The sequence below is a fragment of the Podarcis erhardii genome, assembly GCF_964252035.2.
Source record: "Podarcis erhardii genome assembly, chromosome: 4".
Taxonomy (NCBI): Eukaryota; Metazoa; Chordata; class Lepidosauria; order Squamata; family Lacertidae; genus Podarcis; species Podarcis erhardii.
This window is the reverse complement of record NC_138508.1, coordinates 42,708,905-42,725,471: the sequence shown is the minus strand read 5'-3', so window position 1 is coordinate 42,725,471 and position 16,567 is coordinate 42,708,905. Positions and strand designations below refer to the sequence as shown.

General features: G+C 43.0%; 1 protein-coding gene across 2 annotated transcripts in view; it reads right to left on the bottom strand.

The window, feature by feature from the left end:
- The window catches only part of IGSF3 (immunoglobulin superfamily member 3), a 494,096-nt gene that overhangs the window by 334,424 nt on the left and 143,105 nt on the right, over positions 1–16,567 (bottom strand). The gene's annotated exons all lie outside the window — the stretch shown is intronic.

Below are 16,567 nucleotides of genomic sequence, written 5' to 3'. Positions count from 1 at the left end.
GGAGGAAGAACTGGTTACCTTTCAGGGACAACAACTCTCACCATTCCTGACCACTAGGCATCCTGTCTGGGGATGGCAAAAGTTATTTTTAAAGAAAAAATGTGATGTATGTGTGTCTACTCAGAAATAAAACCTACTGTGTTGAACAGGACCTGCTCACAGGTAAATGAGTATAGGATTGCATCATTAAACAACCAAACTCTCTCAACTGTTAGGGAGTGTTTATTCAGGCTATTTTACTGTAACTCCCCCCCCCCATATTTATTGATTGATTGTGGTTTTACTGTGCTCTTCAATAATAATGATGATGAAAACCTCTCAGAATGAGTCACAGATCATTTAAAAAAAAGACTTTCAGATTGTGAAAAAGACATGGCAAAAAGGAGAAAAGGGATGGGGAGAGGAGAGGAAAACAAGCAAAGCAGGCACCAATTCTTAAAATTGCATATTTACATACTAAGGCCTATGGGCCGATGAGTTTAATTTGCTCTTTTTGTAATTGGTGACCTTCTTCCTTGTTATTGCTTGCATTTTCAACTTCATATGAAAATAGAAATTCATCCAAAGTTTTGTTTGTATCAGTGGTTAGCCAAATGCCTCTGGAAGCTTCCAAGATGGGGGTGAATGTGATATCATAGAATCATAGAATCATAGAGTTGGAAGAGACCACAAGGGCCATCGAGTCCAACCGCCTGCCAAGCAGGAAACACCACCAGAGCACTCCTGACATATGGTTGTCAAGCCTCTGCTTAAAGACCTTCAAAGAAGGAGACTCCACCACACTCCTTGGCAGCAAATTCCACTGTCAAACAGCTCTTACTGTCAGGAAGTTCTTCCTAATGTTTAGGTGGAATCTTCTTTCTTGTAGTTTGGATCCATTGCTCCGTGTCCGCTTCTCTGGAGCAGCAGAAAACAACCTTTCTCCCTCCTCTATGTGACATCCTTTGAACATGGCTATCATATCACCCCTTAACCTCCTCTTCTCCAGGCTAAACATGCCCAGCTCCCTTAGCCGTTCCTCATAAGGCATCGTTTCCAGGCCTTTGACCATTTTGGTTGCCCTCCTCTGGACACATTCCAGTTTGTCAGTGTCCTTCTTGAACTGTGGTGCCCAGAACTGGACACAGTACTCCAGGTGAGGTCTGACCAGAGCAGAATACAGTGGCACTATTACTTCCCTTGATCTAGATGCAATACTCCTATTGATGCAGCCCAGAATTGCATTGGCTTTTTTAGCTGCCACGTCACACTGTTGGCTCATGTCAAGTTTGTGGTCAACCAAGACTCCTAGATCCTTTTCACATGTACTGCTCTCAAGCCAGGTGTCACCCATCTTGTATTTGTGCCTCTCATTTTTTTTGCCCAAGTGCAATACTTTACATTTCTCCCTGTTAAAATTCATCTTGTTTGTTTTGGCCCAGTTCTCTAATCTGTCAAGGTCGTTTTGAAGTGTGATCCTGTCCTCTGGGGTGTTAGCCACCCCTCCCACTTTGGTGTCATCTGCAAATTTGATCAGGATGCCCTTGAGTCCATCATCCAAGTCGTTGATAAAGATGTTGAATAAGACCAGGCCCAAGACAGAACCCTGTGGCACCCCACTAGTCACTCTTCTCCAGGATGAAGAGGAACCATTGATGAGCACCCTTTGGGTTCGGTCAGTCAGCCAGTTACAAATCCACTGAGTCGTAGCATAGTCAAGACCGCATTTTACCAGCTTCTTTACCAGAATATCATGGGGCACCTTGTCAAATGCCTTGCTGAAATCAAGGTAGGCTACTGTATGTCTCTGGCATTTGATTATTGGGGTACCAGTGAGACTCACCATTGAAAGATTCAGTGCATTCTCAGCCCCCAGGAAAAGTGTTCCTGTCCCAGGCTCCAGCTAGCCTGGGAGTGTCGTGACCTCATCTTCCAGCAACAAATTGGACAATGTGTCTCACCAGCTGAATGGTCCAGTGAACACACCAGACAGGAACACAGGAGACATACCTGCCTTCAGTCCAATGGGGTGGCATTTTAAGAGCTTTCAATTCTCCAAAAGTGGGTGGCGTCTGGCAGAGGTGGACTAGATGCAGAGGTTTGAAAGGCATCAATTCATTTCCAACTTTTCTTGGAGCAAGTTGCTCACTAGGAGCTCTCCATGGTCCTGCCTTCCCAAGTCAACTCCTCCAGAACAGACAAGGAGTCTTACAGGACTGTTTGGAGCTTGTGGGGGAGTGGGGGGTCTCAAGAAAAAAGGGAGAGGGTACCTCTCCACATACACAACTTTCTCTATTATGTTATCCAGTACTTGAGGGCTTCCAGTCCCCAACCTAAGCATTTTATAGCTATGGGGCATGCTTGGGTGACTAGTGTGTAACTTCAAGGCGTACACCTCCCCTAAACATATTTCCCCCTTTTCAGGATATTTGTTATCCTGCCCCTCCTCTTATTTGGAGGCTGGGTCTGCCTAGCAACAGTATAACGAAAACAGCCATACAATATTTTAAAAATGACAAATTCATTGTAATAAGAACAGCAGCATTAACACCCAGAAAATAAAACAGCAACAATATTAGTACAATAATAACAATAATAAATAAAAACTTCCAACATTCCTGTTCCTATGACAAGGAAGTTCAAGGACTGTGACCAATTTATTTTTGAGTCTAGACATGCTACCACACCACAGCTAATCTGGACACCACCTTAGCAGTTGCAAATAATTCTAAAAGGACTCCAGGTGGGAGAGGCATACTTCTTGCAATGATAATTATATAAATGAATCTAATTTTCCCCAGTGCCACCCTATTTACTTCGCATTTGAAGACTGCTCTCATTTCAACACAAAAATGCATACAGACCACCTTGGTGTTTACACACTGGTTGAATGCAGAGCCACTTTCATGACATACTACAACCATCTGGTTTTGGTCTTGGCACAGACTGGCTTCTAGGGCCCAATGAGAGATTTTTAGGAAGCTGCCCATTTTCTTTCTCTGCCTCTTGTATAGAAAACAACCCTTTTTCCCCCCCTATAGATTCCTTTAACACAAAGAGTCTTAATGGAAGGATTGAGAACCTGCCCTGCAGTATCTATTACCTCATTAGAGTCTGTGCTCCAGAAATAGGATTTTGATTCAATTAACTTTTATGGCTGTGCCTTATAAACTCCTCAACTGGTTTCTCACTTGATAAGCTTTTGGGATTCCTTTGCTGAAGGAACAGGAGCACTGCAGTGTAGAACCAGAAAGCTCCCCGGCACTAGTTTGTACTAACCCATATATATGAAGAAAGCTAGCCCCACAGGCAAAATTGAGTTCCAACTCCCCATGTTCACAAGAGGTTTGTAGGCAAGGATGGTAGGTTGTGATGGATATAGCGACAACTGAATTTTTAAGCTGTCGTTGCAGGGTTGGAATGGCAGTTATGGATTCCCTGGGAGTCTAACACTACATTCTCATTAGTTTAATAGGCAAATACAGAATACTTCAGTCTCCGCCTCTCTTTCTCAGTTTCCTGTCCCTCTTAATTACTTCTCCTGGTCACACTTATTAGCTCATACTGAAAGCAATGAATGGCACAGGACAGAGTGTTTGGATTTGGGGACTATTACACCTCCCTCTCTATCCTAACCCACCCACTGATTAAAGTACACTAGCTTTTGTTTGAATTTATGAAAGGAGCATTGTGTTAGAGTAAGGTGATTGCCCCATGAAAGGCTGGTTTCCTTTGCCTGGATAATTCCACACAGGGTTGCAAAACTACCACTTGAAATCAGTACTTATTTAAATAATTCTCTTGCATCTGTGTCATTTAAGTAACTTGAAACTGGAATACAGATTGTAAACCAATCCACATTCTCTGGATTTCACTTCAAGTCAAAAGGAAAGAAAAAATGATTCACTTAAAGAAACAAGACAGATACTAGCTACTTTTAAAAAATGGTAGTTTACTTTAAATCTGAAATGCAGATTGGGTGGAAGAGACTGCTGTTCGCATGTTTGTTGATCTGTGACATTCTATCCCACCCTTCCTCCATGAGGCTCAGAGTAACATTCTTGGTCCTCTCCTCAGATGGCCTTGGCCCTGTATGCCTGAAGGAGCATCTCCACTCCCATCGCTCAGCCCAGACACTGAGGTCCAGCTCCAAGGGCCTTCTGGTGATTTCCTCACTGCAAGAAGTGAAGCTACAGGGAACCAGGCAGAGGGCCTACTTGGCAATGGCACCCTGCCTGTTGGAACGCCCTCCCATCAAATGTCAAGATCTTTGCATTTGAAGGAGAAAACCCACAATATTGTACACCAAGCATGAGGAACCTGTGACCCTCCAGTTGTGGCTGGACTTCAATTCCCAATAGCCATTGGCTATGCTGGTGAGGGTTGATGGGACTGTGGGCTGCAAGTTATCCTATCCTGTCCTGTCCTGTCCAGTACAATGCATGTGCCAACAACTCTCTCAGAAATAGGGACCTGTTTAGGTTTCACAGCAAAGCTTTTTTCCTTTTCTTTTTTTTTTGAAAGATATATTTGATTAATATCTTCTTCTTCTTCTTCACCATAAATATGCATGTGTATTCACAAGGAGGCCTGTTAACCTAATAAACTCTTACCTGCTCTAGCTAGCCTGTGGTAATATATCTCTTGGGTGATTTGCCAACTTCCTTATTCGTAGTGCTTTTTATCTTAAAAAATGTTTAGGGGTACTCTCATTTTGACTCTAGAAAATCACCATTTTATAGTTCAAATCGGGAAAAATAAATACACTAAGTGGACAAAAGTACAAAGATTCACAAAATGTTTAGGGGTATGGGTACCCCTGTGTCCCCACAGAAAAAAGCACTGCTTATGCATAAAAATGGGGTCTACGATAGCAGGTAGTAGCAAACCCACCATCCACCCCAATTTTATATCCTGGCTGCACTCTGACACTCCTTAGCTACTCCACGACAAAAGCAGAAGCAAATTAGGATGTAACTCTGCCCCACAGCTAAAACATCTTTAGCAGTTAACACTTCCAGGCCCTAGTGATGGATTTTTGACCCACTGTCTGTCAGACAATATTAACAGATGGCTGAGCTATGGATCTTTAGCTGTAGGAATGCAGAATGGAATTCGGCATTTTCCGTGGGTGGGGGGACCTAGAACTAATAATCTTGCATGACAGAATCATAAATTTGTTTGGTGCTTTAGGGACATCCACAAATGATGGTTTACTTTGCTGATGATTGTAGAAATCCAGCATCATATTATTTACATCCCCTGGTTTCCTGCAATGCTATTATGAGTTTCACGATGTTTACAGTCATTTTTAAAGCTTCATTGTCAGGTATTCCAAATTTCTGCCATCACTTTATTTTCTGTGCTCTTTTCTGGGACTGCTCTGACCACTGACCACTGTGAGAACAGTTTGCTGGAACTGGATAGACCATTGGCCTGATCCAGCAGGCTCTTCGTATGCTCTTCTTATTTACTGTGGAGTTAAAAAAATACTTTCTACCTTTGTGCTGAATTCAGTTTTAAGTCCTCCAGATTAATAATAAATTTCAAGCAGGAATGGGACAGAGTTAGGGTTAAGGTTAAGTGCAGCGATAGATTTTGTAAAAAATCTCTTTGTCCATGACACAAATCTTTCCTACCCCTAATTCTTATATTACTCCTTGATCCTTATGAGTTTGTTTCCTGCTAAAATTACTGCACATTATAGACACACTTCAGATTTCCTAAAGTAACCAGCCCATAAACAGATGCTTGCAAATATTCAGCAGCGCTTGCAAGACCAAGCAGCTGAACAGAAGAGAATCTTATTCTTTACAAAACTCTATATTGCATATTTACATCAGTATCCCCAAGATAACAGGACAGGGGAAACTGGGAGATCCGATGAAGAAAAGGACAGGGCACCTGTACCTCTTGGTTACATAAAGGAATCCTGGAAGGTGCTGCTTGTCTTGAAGGAGTAAGAAAAAGCTGCTGAATTTCTCCTTCCAAAACACTATTAAAGCAAACAGGAGCCGTGTGTGTGTGTGTGTGTGTGTGTGTGTGTGTGTGTTTGCATCTGGGTACACTAGCAGGAAATAAGAGAACAAATAAGACGTATAGAATAGAAATTAAGCAGTCCTAGAAAGAGTACGGCACAAAATTACATAGGCTCCCAAGGCTATTATTTGATGTGTGCCAATATTGATTATTTGAGCTCTTGTTTCCCAAGTTTCTCCCCCCAGCATAACTAGCGATGGATTTCAAGCATTACTTTAGCGCCCTCTAGGGGTACAATAACTAACTGTGTGTTTCTCGAGGGCAGCTCCCATTCATTAGCGTTACATTTGTGAACAAGGAACACTTCGAAGTCTGGTATAGTCTTCTTAATGCAAGACTGTTTATATAAAGAGTTGTTCCCTACAAACTTCCAGTAAAAACAACTGGCTCGTCTGTGTGAAAATTCTGTATGACTGTATGCAAAGATTGCTCAGTCGTGTCCTGGTAGGTTCTCTAAAAGCTGCTTGCACCAGAGGAGCAGTATCCTGCTCCCAGATTTCCTGAGCAGTGCATCAGTTTATAATTATCTCAGATCATTTACAAGCTCATTTGGGGGCTCTTTACATGGGTCACTCGCAGTTAGTCCTTTAAAACCAATCCCACATTTGTTCAGTGTTAGACAACGGTGGCCTTTGAGACCAGTAGGGCAGAAAGCTAGGAGCTCAACAGTAGGGGGCGCCAGAGCCAATGACAAGCAGAACCAACTAATTCTTGTTACAGATAGGTAGCTGTGTTGGTCTGCCATAGTCAAAACAAAACAAATTCCTTCCAGTAGCACCTTAAAGACCAACTAAGTCAGTTCTTGGTATGAGCTTTCGTGTGCATGCAGAAGTGTGCATGCAGAAGTGTGCATGCACACGAAAGCTCATACCAAGAACTGACTTAGTTGGTCTTTAAGGTGCTACTGGAAGGAATTTGTTTTGTTTCAACTAATTCTTGTTTGTATCCATCTTCCTCCCTGCCAAGTTTTACAAAGGCAACACTGAGACTGAAGAGGAGGAATTTGACATGCAGTGCCTGGTGGTGAGCAAGCAGACAGGTGAGGGCAGGCTGCAGTTTGTGGGTTTGCCTCATGCACCTTAATGGATCAGTCTTCACTAGAGTTAGATTTAGAAAGACTGTGGTGCCCTTTTATAATATTTCCCACCCCACTTTTCCAAGGCTTAGGGGGGGTGTTAGATAGCCCACTTCAGGAAATGGCTTTTTTTGCCATGAGGGAGGGAGGGAGCGAATTGTGTGGCAAAGACACACACTTGGCTTAGTGCTTGCAGTTGTAGGCCTATAGCATGCCTTCTGAGCATCTGACTTAATGGTTTTCATGGTCCAATTAGTATCTTTGAACCTCCTCATCCATTGGTCCCAGGGCCCTTCCCATATGGTCCTGCCCAGTGCTTTTTTCTATTAAAAAATGTTTAGGGGTACTCTCATTTTCCTACACATATTGAAATACTGCCCCTCAATGCGGTCAAACTTGGATTCACAAAATGTTTAGGGGTATGCGTCCCCCTGCATTCCCAAGAAAAAAAGCACAGGTCATGCCTTAGAGCATTTGGAAAGCCTCTGCGTCTGGTCTGCCCTTAGGGCCAGCCTGAGGGATTTTGGCACCTGAGGTGAATTAGAAAATTGTGCCCCGAGAATACACACATGGAAGATTCATGCCAATTTCTTATAGCAAAGGTCACAGCATAAACTGTATTGCTTCTCTCATTCAATACAAAGTTCAGGAAGGGGAAAGAAGGTGATGCTGACCGCAGCCACCCCCCAACCTTAGTTTTCTGTGCTTAGGACAGCAGCGGCAGTCTGTACAGAGATGGCTTTCCCCTCCCTGTGCAAAACACCCAAAACTATGGTTTTCTTGGGGGGTGGGGGGACAGCCAGCAACTGGCACAGGGAGCTGTGAACTCGGCACATCTGGGTGACAAAAACATGTTGCACTTGAAAGTAACTCCACTGAAATGCAGGAGGTTTGTTTACAAGCGAAGGGGATTCATGAGCCGGGCAGAAGGAGGAAGCAGAAGACCAATGCAAGGCAGTAAATGAAAATGAAGGTTGCAGTCACACTTCCTTGTATGTAAGCACCATTGTTTAAACACGCATAGGAATGGAAGTGATAAATGCGGATTGCATTTGCGGATTGCAAAATCAGGAAGCAATGCTGGACAGGAATGTCTCCCTTTCCCTGGGATGGATTGTTAGCCAATGGGAGGCATTTGCAAGACTTTGCTCCCTGGTCTCTCTCTCTCTCTCTGCCTTGGGGGCAGTCGGAAGTGGGGGCAACTGGAAGAGAAGCTGTGGCTGCTGTCATGGGTGCTGGATCTGCTGCCCCCATGGATCCTGCTGTCCCCCTGTGGATCACCTCACCTCATGTGTAGGCCGGGTCTGTCTGGCCCTAGAGGTGGGAACAGGGAAGAGATAGAGCAGCTTCTATGCTATGGAACTCCTTCATTCAGGAAGATCCAATCGACTTCCACCTTGATGGCATTTCAACACTAGGCTAAAATGCTCTTGACTTTACTGCTGACCATTTAGTCTGCTTATAATTGGTTGTTTTTTAAAAGCAACAACATTGCATAGTGCTTTAAATACGGTTATTGTAAGCTTGCTTCTCACTTACAAGTCTCCACAGTATGCCTCTGCATTTCTTACTCCGTGTTTATGCCGCCACCATGAGATGTGGAGGTGGGATCTGTCTAGTCCCAGCCTTGAAACACTGCTGCTTACTCACGTGTTGTTTCTTTCCTTAGCATGAAAATGGCTTAGGCACTATTTGTCAAAGAGCTACCGTCTGTGTTGATATATAATCTATTCCAAGCACTCAGGAAAACCCTTCAAGGCCTTTTTTTATTTACCTCTCTAACATGGGTCTGACCATAGGCTCAGCTCAGCTCAGCTCAGCTGAGGAAGCCTGTGTTCATCTTGCATTAACAACCGAAGCTATAAATCAGTTTGGGACATTTATTAAACAAAGCAATCAACGATGCTGTAGAACGTACATTTGGTGCTCCTATTTGCTGACCTTCCTTCTGTGAACGGAAGTGAAAATAAAAGTACTTCAGCAGAACAGAAATAAAAGTACAAAAAACTCTGTCGGTGTCAACAATACTTTATTGCTGAACAATCCCAAGAAATTTTGCTGCCATAGGTAAAGGACAATGTGGTGCTCCCTCCCCCCCAATTCCTCATACAGAAGTTGTCAATTCAGTCTTTCTTTGGTGAAGGACTGAAGCTCAGAGATGGCACATCCACTTTGCATGCACAAGGTCCCAGGTTCAGTCTCAGACATCTCTGGGTAGGATTGGAAGAGACCCCTGCCTGAAATCCTAGATAGCTCCAGCCTGTGGGCCCAACATGGCCTGCCAAGGGTTCAAATTTGGCCTGCAAGGCCATTCCTCCAAAATCATGCCCATATGTGGCATCAGGTGCAGGGCAGGCAGAGACACAGCTGCGAGCTCACAATTGGGAGCCTTAAAGTACACTCCCAATCGTGCATTTGAAAGGGAAAGCAGGCCCAGCACCTGTTTGCTGTATTGCAGTGATCCAACTGTGGTTCCTAAGTGTCTGACAGCCATGTGGCTATCAAGCGGGAACAGCTATGCAAAGTGCTTTGCCAGCCCTATGCTTGGCACTTCCCAAAGAGCCGGCACAGCCCCAAGTGCTTGAGAGCTGCTGATAAAGAGATTTGGACAGGTGGGTGGGACAAACCACTCGCCAATCATCTGATGTCATAACTGACAGGTGGGTTGACCCAGCCACCTGCCTACATTGGCATGTGGAGATAGGGCCAGGTAAAGATCTGGCCGGTGGAGCCAAATTGGTTCTCCATCCGTGTTCTAGAACTATAAAGTGGTCGTTCTTTATGGGAGGGGTGTTTCTAGGACAATGGTGAAACTGTGAAGCTCCCTTGTTATTTTTGCTATTGAACGTTGCATGTTGTTTAAGTAATCTTGTTATATTTATAGTATTGAAATGTGGGTTTTTTGTATGTTGTTATATTTGCTATTGTTTTGCTATGTTATGATGAAGTTGTTCTCGTAGAGTTTGAAAATTATTCCTGTTTCCTTTGTTGTAAGTCGCTTTGAGCATGACTTTTTGTATGGAAAAATGGCATACAAATAAAATGAATGAATGAGTGAATTCTTGAACAAAGCAACTTCCAACAGGGCAGCAGCAACATGAAACAGCAATTCAACAAGGGATTCCATTCTATCACCTGTGGCTTGAATAGGGATCAAAGGTTCCTTAAAAATAATAATCATACTACAAGCGTTAATTTGCTTACCAATGCCAGGATGCCTAAGTTAACAAAAACTGTTTGATAATTATGGTATTAATAGAAACCATTCATAATTTCTCCTTTCTGTAATAAATTTTCCCCTGACCTCACTATTTAACAATCTCTCCTACTTCTAACCATGTGTATACGTATACCTAACTCAGGATTACACATCTTGTGTCTGATGAAGCAGCCTGTGACCCACAACAATTTATTTTGGCATAAGCTTTTAAGGTGCCATAAGACTCTTGTTTTTGCTGTAACATATGAACACAACTACCACTCTGGAAATTGATATTCCTGTCATCCTTGAATGGGTCTTGTTGCTAGTAAGAGATAACCATGATAAGTGAGGATAAATACATTATAAGGATGGATACATAAACTATGTGAGGCACTTGGATACTAAGGGAATTGACAGTTTCAGGTTTAAGTGCCATTACAAAAGTGTGCACAATATACAACTACAAGGACCAACTCTTGTCTTTCTGAAGAGGGGGAAACATGTTCCTCTTTCTTGTCCAGTGCCTTTGATGACTGCAGAGAGGAAATTTGTAAGCTGATAGCTTGTCCAGAAGGTCTTGCTGTCATCAAGGAAAGTGGCATGGCAGACTTGGTAATGCGGCAGGCCAGGCTCTCAATCTTCATGTTCCTCATCCACAAGAGGTCCAGGTGGTGGCAACATGAGAAAGGGCCTTTTCTGTGGTGGCTCTCTGTTTGTGGAAAGGTTTTTCTTTTTTTATGTATTTTATGTTCTCAGTTTTGATTTTTTTGTTGCGAGCCACCTTATGATCTTTGGATGAAGAGCAGCATACGAACTTAATAAAGAAACAACATAAAATCAGTACTACCACTTGTTACATGAAAGGTAACTCTCTCAAGTCTCTGCAAAAGGAAATATCTCTGATGTCATGGACACTTCCCCCTCCCCCTCAAATAATTTTGTTTCCAGTTAAGAACTTATCTTAATCTGCCTTTTACTTTCAAGCCAAACATGCATCAGCTCTTCTATGCCTTTAGCGAAAGACGCTCTCCCAACTCGGAACCTCTCCAGACATCCTTTTTATTGCACATTCATGATTACTTGCGAGCATGATGCTATTTGGGGCAGTCACACACGATCCTGCTTTCAGTAATGATTGTGCCTGCAAAAAGTTTTGTGGTGGTTACATTGCTTCATTTCCAGTAACTGCCTATCATGTCACTTCCTGCTGAAGTCCATTAGGGGTTTTTTTCTTAACACCACAAGTGCTCTGGTTTATTTTTGTCCCGTTTTCGTTACGCTTTACCTTCTCCAGCAAGCTGAAGCAGAATAAATCCAGCCCTACTGCACTAATACTGTGCAAAGAACACTTTGCAGAATACACCGGTGATAAAAGATAGGGCCCCTTCAGTGACACCCTGTCTACTCCATGCCTGCAACTGCCTGATATTTAGCAAGTACAGTCATACCTCGGGTTGAATGTGCTTCAGGTTGAGCGCTTTCGGGTTGTGCACTGTGGCAACCCGGAAGTAACAGAGCACATTACTTCCAGGTTTTGCCACTCGCGCATGTGCAGACACTCAAAATGATGTCACGTGCATGCGCGGAAGCTGCAAAATGCGACCCGTGCATGCACAGACACTCCGTCGTGTCTTACATTCCATTCAGGATGCGAACGGGGCTCCGGAACGGATCCCATTCGCATCCTGAGGTATCACTGTGTACATAAGGGTCTAAAAAACCATGCTTCTCTGGATCTTGCTAGATTTCAGAGTCATTAGAACACATTTTCTTTCTTGTTGAATATATCACAACTGTAGACAAAACTGTGTTGTTTTAAAAGGGAAATGGAGGATCTCCTGGCAATTTAAAAAACAAAGAGTATCCAAGAGGGATGCACAATATAAGCTGCTGTTGCTGTTAAAAACTTCATTACAAAAGGACTGCTCATTTTATGGTAGCATTTGCAAAAAATAAAAATAAAAAAGATTTCTGCCTCACTTTTATCCACTGCTGGACTTGCCTAACTAGGCGTTAGCATGGTATTATAAAGTATTGCATAACATGTTTAAATCTCGTCTGTATTGGGATTTGCAGCTGCATTAGCATCTTATTAAGAATCATAATCTTTAAAAAGTTCAGCTTCCAGATGGTCGGAGCTGAAGGGGTGTCACAGGTAACTGGTCACCTTCCCTCTAACCTCATGACATATTATTATGGTCATTTTGCTCCATTTGTCATGGAGGCAGGAGGAATAAGAGTCCTGTTTAACAATAATTCCAGTTTTGCTATAAAAAGTATTAAGTGCTAGGGAAAGAAGCTGGATTTTAATATTAAGCTGCTTATTTAGGTCTCTAAGTTCTGGAGATACTTGCATTTCAAAACTAATTAGATTGACAGAAGCTTGGATTCCATTACAGCATTTCTAGAAGCAGAAGATTTAGAAGGGGGAAATTAAATGACTATTAAAAAGGCAGGATTTAAAAGTATGCACAGCCACCAATTATTATTCATCTAAAAAAACCCCAGCAGAGAACAACAACTTGATAAGGCAAATTTCAGACAGCGACAGCAACCCCAAAGCAGCAGAATTTCAGGAAGACAGTGATTTCTAGATTTTGGAAGAGCCCAATGAGGAATTCACATTAACATTGTGGGGATCAATAAAATAACTTTTGTTGTTAGACTGGAGTCATTTTGTAATCCAACATATTTATCTTCAGTCAGGACTTGGAATAAAATAATAATAATAATAATAATAATAATAATAATAATAATAATGGTGATGATGATGATGATGATGTATTTATTATTTATACCCCGCCCATCTGGCTGGTTTTCCGCAGCCACTCTGGGCAGCTTCCAACAAAAGATTAAAAATACATTAGAACACCAGTCATTAAAAACTTGCCTAAACAGGGCTGCCTTCAGAGCAGAGTCTGTTGGAGGGAGTCTGTTGGACTCCTAGAAAAGATTGCTGCATATATAGCAATTACCAGTGCTTTTTTTCTTTAAAAAAATATGTTTAGGGGTATTCGCATTTTGACTCAAGAAAATCACCATTTTATAATTCAAATTGGGAAAAATAAATGCAGCAAATGGACAAAAGTGCAAAGATTCACAAAATGTTTAGGGGTATGTGCACCCTTGTGTTCCCCCATAAAAAAAGCACTGGCAAAGGCTTGTTCACATGATCCTAAGAGAGTGAACATCACCTGTTTTAATGGATACAGGCAATCAAGTGATGAATATGCATATACAAATCAGTCCTACTGCTAACTTGATTTCAGCAGCTTCTCTTCATTCCCATCAGCATTAAGTGATTATTTTGTTTCAGATTGTTAATAGAGCCCCCCACACAATATAAACTGGATTCTCTTCCTGCTGCTGCTCTGAAAATTTAACTTGCTTAGAAGGGACTACCCACAGGCGTCTGCCTCTATTTCTCAAGGTCCATTAGATTTTGAACAGCTTTGTCTGGAAGCCTGGAGTTCTTTTTTCCTCCCTTTCTAAAAACGCCTCTGATCAGGTCTGAGCTTTTTTATATTCATTCACGTTTGTGCTTTCTGAAAGGAAAGTAGATGGATCAACCAATAGTAAAAAGAAGAGAGAAACCCGAAGCTTTCCGCTGCATAAACTGACCTGTATCTAAACACAGAGATTTAAAACAACTCTGGAACAAAGAAACGTAACAGCTACGGGGCAGATTGCGCATCGTAGTTCAGTGCATCTCATTCACTTCACACGAAGGCTAAGCTTCGTTCAGGAAGAACGATTCAGACCCTCTCAAAAGCTACAAGTGCCTTAAAGAGTCGAACGTTTATTAGAACAAAACTTCATTTGTTCTTCCTTGCAAACATTTGACATAGAATTAGACTTGGTCATGTTTTCAAGGTTTCCCCTCAATGCTTTATATTCAGTAGACAAGCAGCTTCAATCAACACCATGCTGAAAGTGTCTAATAACGTATAGTGGCAGTGAGGAGACATGAGGGTCAGCCTCAAATAGCAAACCCCTAACTCAGCCCCAGTGTTCCTATGGAGAAGCAGATGAAACAAGCACATGTATGCCCATCTGTAGGATCTAGTGGATACCGTGAGTCAAGGACAGACTCCCTCAGAGGTTATTTGTCAAATATAGGGATTTTTATGGGCCTGTGACAGAATCCGGATTCCACTCTTGGGACTCAAAAGTCATTCCAAATTTTGAATGGCTTAGTCCCTTGGATTATGCTATTCACCATCAAAGATATCTTGATTGCAGTCTTTGTGGCCATACAATTTTAGAATTAGGCATATAAATCATTTCATTGGTGCCAAAACTAATTTCTAAGACTCTGGAACATGGAAGAGTTCCCTCCCTAGCCATGAATTTTCCCCAGGCAGGGCTATAGGAATGTGCTTACAATTCCCACAAATTCTTTGACAATCACTTGTAGCCGTGTCTTCCATAAGATTGTCTTCCATAAACATGGTTTTAACAATGAGTCCGTAAGTGACTGTGGAGGCCAATTCTGGATCCACACATCCTTCCACAGTGGGGACATTGGTTTCCGCGCCGGAGTTGATCATGGTGTGGATTTGCGAAACATGCCTTCCTCCTAGCACATTTCTCCTTTGTGTCCTGAGTTTGAATGTCTTCAAAGCCCATGACACCTTTGGTAAAGGCTGTTCTCCAACTGGTGCCCTCGCAGGCCAGTGTTTCCAAGTTGTCAGTGTTTATACTACATTTTCAAAGACACTTTTGTACAGTAGTTCAGAGCACTGTAGTATCATCAATGTGATTAAACAGAGGATGTGGGCTGTCAATTCAGTTTCAGCACAAGAAGCAAGCACGACACAGGATGAGCACTTCTCTGTGGCAAGCCCTTCCCCCTTCTTAATCTATTGTTACGCACCCGCTATAAACCTTGCACACAATCCATGCTTTTCTAAGGCTGCCTGCTCAAGTGTGAATCCTAGGAAATATGGATCTCAAAGTAACAACCACCTTTTCCTTTGTGTGGAAATAACTAGTTTGAGGTGCTCATCAAATGCAGCTAATCATCCCTTGCCAAAACGTCTGCCCATCCCTTAAGATAATGGCACATGTGAATCTTTTTTTGGGTGGGGGTGAAACCTGCTAGTCTATGAAGGAGATACAGTGAAAAAGTATTTTTTTACAGATTACGTTTAGCTTCAAAGGAAGGACTGTCAATGCTCACCTGACCAATGTCTTAACATTAATTGGCCCTAAATTGGCCTCAAATCAACACATCTCACAGTATGCCTCTGAGCGCCAAGTTGGAGCGGACCCTCAAGCCACTTGTAAAAACTCCACAGCAGAACACCCTCCAGATACAGCGGTGGTGGAAAAGTATTGCTTCTTCACAGCCATGGAGCTATGAGTTGTGTGATCAGATTTGCAACTTGCTGCCTGCCACTTACGTTCTCCCCATCTTCCCTACCTTTCATTTCTCCTCGCTTTCTAGTAAACCAGGGAGGTGAGTGGGCTCAACAGGACAGCGCCCAATTCTGCCCATTCAAAAGTGGTCTTCAGTCCCCTAGAACAGAGGGGAGGAAGCGCAGGCCTCCAAGCCTCTTAAGTTGCCCTCAGGGCTCTCCTAAGACCACTCCTCCTTCTAAGGCCACACACTTCACTTCTCCTGCTTCACACCCTCCTTGAATGCTTTTGCCCAGCTAGAACTCGTCCTTGCATGCCAAGATGGAGGACAGAGAAGGGTGTTCAAATGTAAAATGCACATTAGCTCCTCCAGCCACTTTTGCTTCTCCTCCCTGCCACCAGCACTGGCATTTGGCTACTGGAGGGTTGCCCAGAAGTCAAGGCGCCCTATGGTTGGGGGGGGGGATTCCCCATTTCTGCCCCACAGCAACTAGGACTTCAGCAAGAGCTACAGCCCATGACAAGTGCAATCTCTCCAGAAGCAGACAGGAAGGATTCAGATTCCTTAAGCCTCTGGGGGAAGACCATTCCAGTAGGTCCACCGCCCCTAAGGAAGGAAATTGCTGAAGCAAGTCTACATCCCTACAGGAAGTGGGTTGACCAGACATAGGAAAACTCCAGCCCTCCAGATGTTTAGGACTACAATTCCCATCATCCCTAGCTAACAGGACCAGTGGTCAGGGATGATGGGAATTGTAGTCCCGAACATCTGGAGGGCCGGAGTTTGCCTGTGCCTGGGTTTGACTATGACGAGGGATTCCACAAAAACCCTCCCAGATCCAGACCATCCCAGTGTAAGAGAGGCAATTTTGTCAGCAGGACTTTGCCGTTCAGGGATGAGAAAAGCTTTA